Source organism: Notolepis coatsorum, assembly GCF_963971535.1.
Source record: "Notolepis coatsorum genome assembly, chromosome: 1".
Classification (NCBI taxonomy): domain Eukaryota; kingdom Metazoa; phylum Chordata; class Actinopteri; order Aulopiformes; family Paralepididae; genus Notolepis; species Notolepis coatsorum.
This window is the reverse complement of record NC_140165.1, coordinates 425,840-435,730: the sequence shown is the minus strand read 5'-3', so window position 1 is coordinate 435,730 and position 9,891 is coordinate 425,840.

Below are 9,891 nucleotides of genomic sequence, written 5' to 3'. Positions count from 1 at the left end.
ATTTGATGAAATCAGGAAGTGGATTTTCTTTCTTTTCTTTCTTGTAATTTCTGTGGACATCAACACATGATTGAAATGTGTGTGTGGCCTTGTTTTCCTACCATTGTGGAACCAAATGTCCCCGCAAGTGATAAACATTTTATAGTTAAGTTTTCTCATAGACTTTTCTCATTCGGCTGTTTTGATCTTCCTGTTTTCGTGTTTCTTCGTGTTTTTTTTTTTTTTTATATCTTCATGTGGGGTATCATTGGAAAGCCACACTCATTGGTTACAACGATCCACAATCATTTTCGAGATCGGATTTAGATTGACCGAACTACTGCAGTCTGAGTCGGGAGTGGTATTTTGCTGTGTACTTTGCACAAGCCTCAAATACCGGCATGTAACTCGAGAACCGCTGAATGGATTTTGTCGGACTTTGTCGCTATCGACAGGCAACAAATAAGCCTTCAGTTCGATATATATATATTGTATTACAGAATATGCACACCCGAGCCACTAGGGGTCGCCAAAGTGCCAGTTGCAAAAAGACTGTTACTTTGTTACTTTTTGTTGTTACTTTTGGAACACTGAAAAGCATCAAAGGTCATTGGAATGGGTCTTACTACTCGAACCTAATTTATCTTAGTCTAATAGGTATTACTAATTTAACCTAACTTAACTTAGCCTAATAGGTATTACTACTTTAACCTAACTTATCTTGACTCTCGACAGCACTGTAAATGAGTTTAATTACTCAGTGTATTATCGAGTATAAATAAAGATTGAATGAATCTTAGTCTAATAGGTCTTACTATTCGGGCGGCTACGTGGCGTAGTGGGCAAGGCGCTCGCCACGAATGCAGAGACGCTGGGCTCGCCTGTTCGAGCCCAGCGCTCCACATTGCTTTCAGTTTAGCTGGTCGTTCATACTAATACACATTGGCCGTATTAGGGGGTGGGAAACTGATGGGTGGGGATCGGGCGTTGTGGACAGCGACTCCTACAGGTCGGTTGGTGCGCCTGCGCAGTAGAATCAGGAAGTGTCGGGGGCAGCGTGAGCCTCCCACGCGTTACTCCTCGCCACTGAGAGATCGAGCTGCGCAGGTGAAAAGATGCGACTGCTGTTACCTCAAGTACCGGAGGGGACTTGTGCTATGTATGACTTAGTCCACATTGCAGCCGGCTTGTGGGAGGCAAGAAACAGCGTTCGTGACGGGGGAGGGTTGAATTGGATGATACGAAATTGGGATGGGAGAAAATGTAGAAAATGGGAGAAAAAGTGGATCAAAAAAAAAAAAAGGTCTTACTATTCTAACCTAACTTATCTTAGTATAATAGGTATTACTGTATCTAACCTAACTTATTTTAGTCTAATAGGTCTTACTGCTCTAACCTAACGTATCTTAGCCTAATAGGTATTACAGTGGATCGATGTCAGAGCCTGTCTCTCTCTCTCTGTAGAGTCAGAACCTGTCTCTCTTGCTGCCTGGGCAATAAAAAACGAGTTCAAACCACTCAGCGTTCTTTGCTGACCTCCGGAAGAGAGCGGTTCAAGCGGGGGGGGGGGGGGGGGGGTCAAAGTTCTGTTTCCTGTCACGGAATGGCAGCGTTATGCTAATTTAATCTACCGGGCCTCTGAGTTTCTCCTGCGTGGCTTCGAGGAGTCGACAGGGATCGTGTCCTGGCCTCTCTCAGGAAACTGCATTTTCCCTCCATCAGGCAGATAAGGTTCATTTCCTGACGTCTTTTGAGGAGGTCAAAAGTGCAGGTGTGTGTGTGTACGCAGTCTTGTGTGTGTGTATGTGTTAGTGTTGTCAAAAATATGGAAATATCGATACATATCGATACTGAATATTTAAAATGGTTTCAATACTAATTTCCCGAAGTATCGATACGTTCTGCAATACCGATACCAGCTGGCTTGCTCCCGCAAGTTGTTGACAGACAGACGCGCTGCCAGAGCACGCTTGCCCTTCCGCCTCCTCCTCCTCCTCCTCCTCCTCCTCCTCCTCCTCCTCCTCCTCCTCCTCCTCCTCCTCCTCCTCCTCAGAGACCGGCAACAGACACAGGCAGCTGCAGCCTCCTCCCCCTCACAGCCGGGAGCCCCGTCTTCAGTTAGTAAACAAAGCTATTATTAGCTAACGTTAGCTGTCGTTCCTCCGTTAGCTTATGCTAGCTAGCTGGCCACATTTATAATTACTTCATGGAAACGGAGTAACGTCAAGCCGAGCCCACCCACACTACACCAGTACACGCATGAACTCGACACAACTACCCCGTTTCCAACGTTAGGTCGAGCGGAGCCCATCCTACACTAGTACACGCATGAACTCGACACAACGTTACCCCGCCTCCATGAAGTGTCCAATTAGCAGCAATGTTGTTGAAAATGTAACGTTAATAAATGCTCCGAGCATAGCTCCGGAGAAATCTCCCTCTCTCTCTCTCAAGTACCCTTAATTGTTTTCGGGTCATAACTAGAAAGGTGCGCTCAGTAGACCTCAAATCTCCAGCAGCCACTCTCAATTCAATTCAAATAGGCTTTATTGGCATGAAATATTTACATACTTATTGCCAAAGCAAGTTCAACATACAAACAATAACATATATATTAAGCAATACAATATCATAATATTAGTAATAACAGTAAGGACAATCAACAAGAAACATATTAATTTACAAAATAGTCACTCGATCGGGTAGTCATTTTTCAAGTGTGGCCATTCAGATACATTTTACAGGGCTTGTTCTCTTATTTTGTGACAACCGTCTACATATTTTGCAGCTAATGCTGTACACTGACTTTTCTCCCCACACATGTATAGTAGCTTTTGGTGATCAGGGAGATGGATAAACTGTGCATCAATTTTGTTTATTTTTTCAAAGAAGACTTCTCTTAGGTCCTTGTATTTCTCACAGTATAGCAGGAAGTGAGGTTCTGTCTCAATGTCCCCCTGATGGCAAAGTGAACACAGCCTGGCCTCTCTGGGCAGCCAGTTCTGCCTGTGACGGCCTGTTTCTATGGCTAGACTATGTCCACTCAGTCTGTACCATGTTAATGTTTTTCTTAATTTTATCTCATTCACAGTAGTCAGGTATTCTGCTCTCTCTCTCTCTCTCTCTGATCTAAAGATAAACAAAGGGTTTTAAAAGTGTATTTATCTTCTCTTATAGTACCAGAGAGAAGCTGAGGAGAATCAACCAGCAACAAAAGCAAAATTTGTTAAAAAAAATATATATATATATTTATTTTTATTTTTTGGTATCGAAGTATCGATACTTTTCAAGGTATCGTATCGAAGTCGAAATTCCAGTATCGTGACAACACTAGTATGTGTGTATATGTGTGTATTATCTGTGTGGGGGAAACCCTCTCTCTGGTAATAATAATAAACTTTGTTTGTATTGCACCTTTCATACAAGAATTGCAGCCCAAACTATTATTATTATTATTATTATTGTATTGTGTGTTGTCATGTTTTTTTTTTATATTTTATGTAAAATAAAAGAAAGAAAATGTATTAAAAAGAATGTATACAAAAAAATTGCAGCCCAAAGTGCTTCACGGCAGTTATGTATTCATAGAATAAACATAAAATGAGCATAACATTGGCATATAATAATTATAGACGGGCATAACATGAGCGGAGAATTGACATTAAAACCTCTCGGGGGAAAAAAAATCATTAAAATATATAAGAAAAGGTTTTAAATAATAGATTTCTGTCATTAAAATCTATAAAATAACATTGTAATAGAGTGTTCTGACGACCTGAAAAGGCGCGCACTTTCGCCTTTCTCCACACTGTGTTGGAAACACTTTTTTCCAAAATGTCCCCGCAAGGATAGGAAAACAACAGACGTGGTCCACAACATAGCTTTTTGAGCTTTGAAAATGTCTACAAATGCCTACATGGACTAGCTCCCCATCCTGTACAGGAATTCATCTACAAAAAAAGAAACCGAGGTGACCGCATGGTCCAACGTAGACTGACCACGTTTGGCCAAAACGTCCCGTCCATAAAAGGCAGTCAAACGTGGAACAGTCTCCCATTTCCATATAAGGGAAAGCCCCGCCCTTGCTTCTTTTAGAGGGCAACTTAACCCTTTCACTGCCACACGACAGCCGGTTAACCCTTTCACTGTGACAATACAGAAGGTTAGCCCTTTACTATCACACAACCGACGGCGATGCTCCATTATTAGCATCATTAGCTCCGCATTTGCGGAGCTAATGATGCTAATGATGGAGCATCGCCGTCGGTTGTGTGATAGTAAAGGGCTAACCTTCTGTCGTGTGGCAGTGAAAGGGTTAAAGAAATGGCTGAAGACCAACCGGTCATGTGACATATCTCTAGCCACTAGTATGTCTGCGTATTGCTGTTATGTATTTGTACATTTCTTGCTGTTTCGATGAGTCCTGTTTTTATGTTTGACGACAACGGATGGAAATTACTAGCCTCGTGCTAAATCCGGCAATTTTTACACTCCACAGTGTTCATTAATTTTGCATCGTCCCGTCCAAATAAACACATTTAAAAACTGTGAAGACAGGGCGGTCAGGTGGCGTAGCGGAGATTGCGCTCGTCACCAACGCAGGAGACGCTGGGTTCGAGCCCAGCTCTCGGCCGTTGCCACCAGCTTGGCTGGTCGTCCATACTAATACAATTGGCAGTATTAGGGGGTGGGGATCTGGCGTTGTGGACAGCGACGCCTACAGGTCAGGTCTCGGCGCTTGCTCAGCGGGGGCAGGACTTGGTGGAGAGATAGCGTGCCCTCCCACGCGTTACGCTCCACCAATGAGAGTCCTCGCTGCCAAGTGAAAAGACGTCACTGGCTTGACGGCGCGCGTCTCGGAGGAAGCGTGCGATCGACTCGGGACGCCCTTGTACCGACTCGTGGGAGAACATGCGCACAACAACCAGGTAGGGGAGGGGGGGGGGGAATTGGCACAACGACTAATTGGGACGGGGAGAAAAATCAGAGAAAAATCAGAAACAGAAAGAATAAAAATAAAAAATAAACTGTGAGGACAGTCTTCTGGACGGACAAAAGGGCGCTGTTTCTGCAGGCTGTAGAGGGTTAAAGTCAGCTGCTACACTTAAGGTTTACGGCATTAATAAGACATTCAATTGCGCTTTCTCGAGAGGATGAATGTGTGGGAGGTTGTGTGTGTGGGGGGGGGTCATGGTCCATGACAAGACTGGAGGAGAATTTGCACACATTTACATACACTCTCTGAGTCCAAACACACACACTCATGAATAAAACATGAACACATGCGCTACTGTAGAATCATACTCACACATACTCACATACTCACACACAGACAGACAGACAGACAGACAGACACTCACTCACTCACTCACTCACTCACTCACTCACTCACTCACTCACTCACTCACTCACTCACTCACTCACACACTCACACACTCACTCACTCACTCACTCACTCACTCACTCACTCACTCACTCACTCACTCACACACTCACTCACTCACTCACACACTCACACACTCACACACTCACACACTCAGATACACACACATTATACACAGATAAATGCAGATGGTAATCGGAAGGTTCCCGGTTAGATTCTGGCTCCTCCCCCGGGCAGCGTGTCGACGTGTCCTTGAGCAAAGACACTTAACCCCCTAACGTCTGCCGGTGAGCAGGTCAGCACCTCGCGTGGTCGCCTCCGCCGTCGGTGTGTGAAGTGAACGGGTGAAATGTGAGGAACAAATTGTAAAGCGCCTTGGATAAAAGAGATGGATAAATGCACCATTTACCGTGTAGACGTGTGTGTCGGATATAGACATACGTGTGCATAGACATACGTGTGCACAGACAGACATGCTCATGCTACCCACTGACATGTGTACAGTACATGGACACACAGACACATGACTATGCAGACATACAAACACATACTGTATACACACGCATGCACGTACAAACATGCACACACACACACACACACACACACACACACACACACACACACACACATGCAGAACACTGATCTCTCCACACACAAGCACACATGAACACACACATACACACACAACACAACACAACATTCTGCACTCGCACACACACAAACACACCACAGGTCACTTTACACACACAAGAAAAGGTCACTTTAAAGGAAGGAAAAGGACACTTTAAAGGCCCACTTGCAGGTTAAACCCTACTCTTCAATTATGGGTAGTTTACAATCATTGGTATCTAATTTCATTATTTATTTTTTTCCATTTGACGCCGGAAATTCCACTCAGAAAGGGTTAAAAATGTCCACGCACAAATAACATGTATGGAGCCAATCAAAAAGCTTATCAGACGCTATCAGTGCCGTGACGTCACTGAAGGTAACTTTTCCCTACTTCTCATCCACTACAATGGAGTTTGACGAGTGCAGAAAGCCATTTCCTTGATCCAAATGGACGCCTTACAAGACGAAAATGGGTTTAATCGTCGGAGAGACGAAAAAACTGCATTTTTGGTTGAAAGAAAGGTAGTTATAACGTTTTTAATGTCGTAAAAAAATAAATAACTACATGTACCACTAGGCAGCCTGTTGTCAGTACGCAGCGCTATTGGCTGTCGCCTTATGCCCGTCACGGGGCATAGTACCAAGCTAGCTAGCTAACGTTAACGTTACCCCGCTAACGTTAGCATTATGTCTACTGTCGTGAACCATTTTAAATCGGGCATGTAGAGGAGTTTCGGGAACGAGTAAAATGAGCAGGTCCTCTTCTCAGACCTGTGGGGCAAAGCACTGCACACGCATCATGCTAGCTAGCTACACGTCGCGGCATGTTGAGATGATAGTAGCCGCTTTTGTGACTGATGCACTCGGTGCATCACAGTCACGAAACGGGCTACCACGATAGCTAACTAACGTTACAAGCTCAAACACCTGATAACTACTACTACTGTCGTGTCCATAAGTTCCCTGGCAGAATACTTTGTTTGTGAGGACAAACTTATACAGGAGTTAGGAGTTTCGAGATGAATCGAAATTGATGAGATGAATTCGAGAGAATGCTGGCTAGCAAGCTAGCTACTCACGTTATAAACTATACACAATATGTACAACGACACAATGATCTACATTAGTATTTACAAATATGGTAACGTGGTTGTGGCTTTTACAAATAGTGGTTAGCTTTAGAGATAAATGGCTATGATCACGGAGCACTAGTGTTAGGTGAAACAGATACTAGCTCCTCGGCTACTAGTAACAAGAAGGCTCTCTGCTTCCTGCCACTACCTGCCTGTGATTCTCAGCGCCCCTCGCTGCCCTGATACCTTGTGTGACGTCATTATTTCAATGACACACGCACGTTATAAAACATAAAATATGCATGTGCGTGGTGATTGTGGTTGGGCGGACAAAATGTTTGATAAAAACGCTAACACTGGGCCAATTTCGAGAAAGAAAATGTCCCTCTTCATGAAAGTCACCGTTGGCCTAGTCCACATTGTTTATTGAACAAAAATACAACCTGCAAGTGGGCCTTTAAAGGAAGGAAAAGGACACTTTAAGAAAACAACTTGTTGTGATTGTTGAATAGTATAGTTAGTAACAGCAAGTATACCATAGGGACATAGAAGCAAAACTGCACATTGTATACGTATGTACACATAGGATCCAGTGCCTTTAAGCGATTTATTAACATGTCTATTTACCATGTCTAATCTAGTTATCTTTTTTTATTATTACTATTACTATTGTTTTTATTGCACAATCGATGCGGGCATGGCCAACCGCATTTCACTGTATGCCCTGGTATGTATGTGATGAATAAACTCTTGAATTGTGAATGTTGGAAAATGCAGAGTCACTCCATGCATGTTTCATGAGGGTGTCTGAGGCCGCTGGGGAAGGGATGATGCAAACTCACTACTTCAGCTGAAGTTTGCAAACACCAGACACTTATCTGCTGAGAGAGAGAGAGAGAGAGAGAGAGAGAGAGAGAGAGAGACTATCTCTATATAAGAGAGAGAGAGAGAGAGAGAGAGAGAGAGAGAGAGAGAGAGAGAGAGAGAGAGAGAGAGAGAGAGAGAGAGAGTGGAGGAAGCGGCGACAGATGGCGAAAGTGAGACAAATGACAGACGGAGGGAAGAGGAGGAAGAGAAATTGTTGAGAAAATTAGAGGGGGTGGGTGGCAGGAAGAGGGAGAGAGAGATGGAGAGAGAGGTGGAGGAGAGAGTGAGAGAGAAAGAGATAGAGAGGGGGATAGATAGAAAGAGACAGAGGGAGAGAGTAAGGGAGGGAGGGGTGAGAGAGAGAGAATAATTAGATACAGTCTAGCAGCTTGACGGATCTGTTAGAACGCTTTAGCTTTCCTCCCACATTGCTAGTGATGGACTTCATTACTGGTCTGCTCTCTCTTTCTGTTATCTCTCTCTCTCTCTCTCTCCCTCCCTCTCTCTCTCTCCCCCTCTCTCTCTCTCTCTCTCTCTCTCTATCTCTCTATCTCTCTCTCTCTCTGTCTCTCTCTCTCTCTCTCTCCCTCCCTCCCTCTCTCTCTCTCCCCTCTCTCTCTCTCTCTCTCTCTCTCTCTCTCTCTCTCTCTCTCTCTCTCTCTCTCTCTCTCTCTCTCTCTCTCTCTCTCTCTCTCTCTCTCTCTCTCTCTCTCTCTATCTCTCTCTCTCTCTCTCTCTCTCTCTCTCTCTCTCTCTCTCTCTCTCTCTGACTATCTCCACCCCCAGCTGAGGCACATTTCGCGACCTGCTAGCTTGTTAGCTTGTGTATCACATTTGGTGGTGTGCATTTTTAAAGGTTGCTTAGCAACTGGAGAGTTTACAAGACACATGATGGAGACGCAAGCCCAACCATACCATACCATGCTAGACCATGGCTAGCCCCAGCCAGGCTGAACACAGCTAATGGAGACACAAACCCAACCATACCATGCTAGACAATGGGTAGCTCCAGCCAGGCTGAACATAGCTAATGCACAAGGCCTAAGGATTCATTCCCAATTGTCCAGTATTTGTGTGTATATCCTAGGACTGGGCAATATGGCAATGTTAGCTGAGGTAGCAACAGTAATCAGTGGTAATGTGTGTAACTTATGTAACGTTAGCTGAGGTAGCAACAGTAATCAGTAGTAATGTATGTAACGTTAGCTGAGGTAGCAACAGTAATCAGTGGTAATGTATGTAACTTATGTAACATTAGCTGAGGTAGCAACATTAATCAGTAGTAATGTATGTAACTTATGTAACGTTAGTTGAGGTAGCAACAGTAGTCAGTAGTAATGTATGTAACTTATGTAACGTTAGCTGAGGTAGCAACAGTAATCAGTGGTAATGTATGTAACTTATGTAACGTTAGCTGAGGTAGCAACAGTAGTCAGTAGTAATGTATGTAACTTATGTAACGTTAGCTGAGGTAGCAACAGTAATCAGTGGTAATGTATGTAACTTATGTAACGTTAGCTGAGGTAGCAACAGTAATCAGTGGTAATGTATGTAACTTATGTAACGTTAGCTGAGGTAGCAACAGTAATCAGTAGTAATGTATGTAACTTATGTAATGTTAGCTGAGGTAGCAACAGTAATCAGTAGTAATGTATGTAACTTATGTGACATTAGCTGAGGTAGCAACAGTAATCAGTGGTAATGTATGTAACTTATGTAACGTTAGCTGAGGTAGCAACAGTAATCAGTGGTAATGTATGTAACTTATGTAACGTAAGCTGAGGTAGCAACAGTAATCAGTGGTAATGTATGTAACTTATGTAACGTTAGCTGAGGTAGCAACAGTAATCAGTGGTAATGTATGTAACTTATGTAACGTTAGCTGAGGTAGCAACAGTAATCAGTGGTAATGTATGTAACTTATGTAACGTTAGCTGAGGTAGCAACAGTAATCAGTAGTAATGTATGTAACTTATG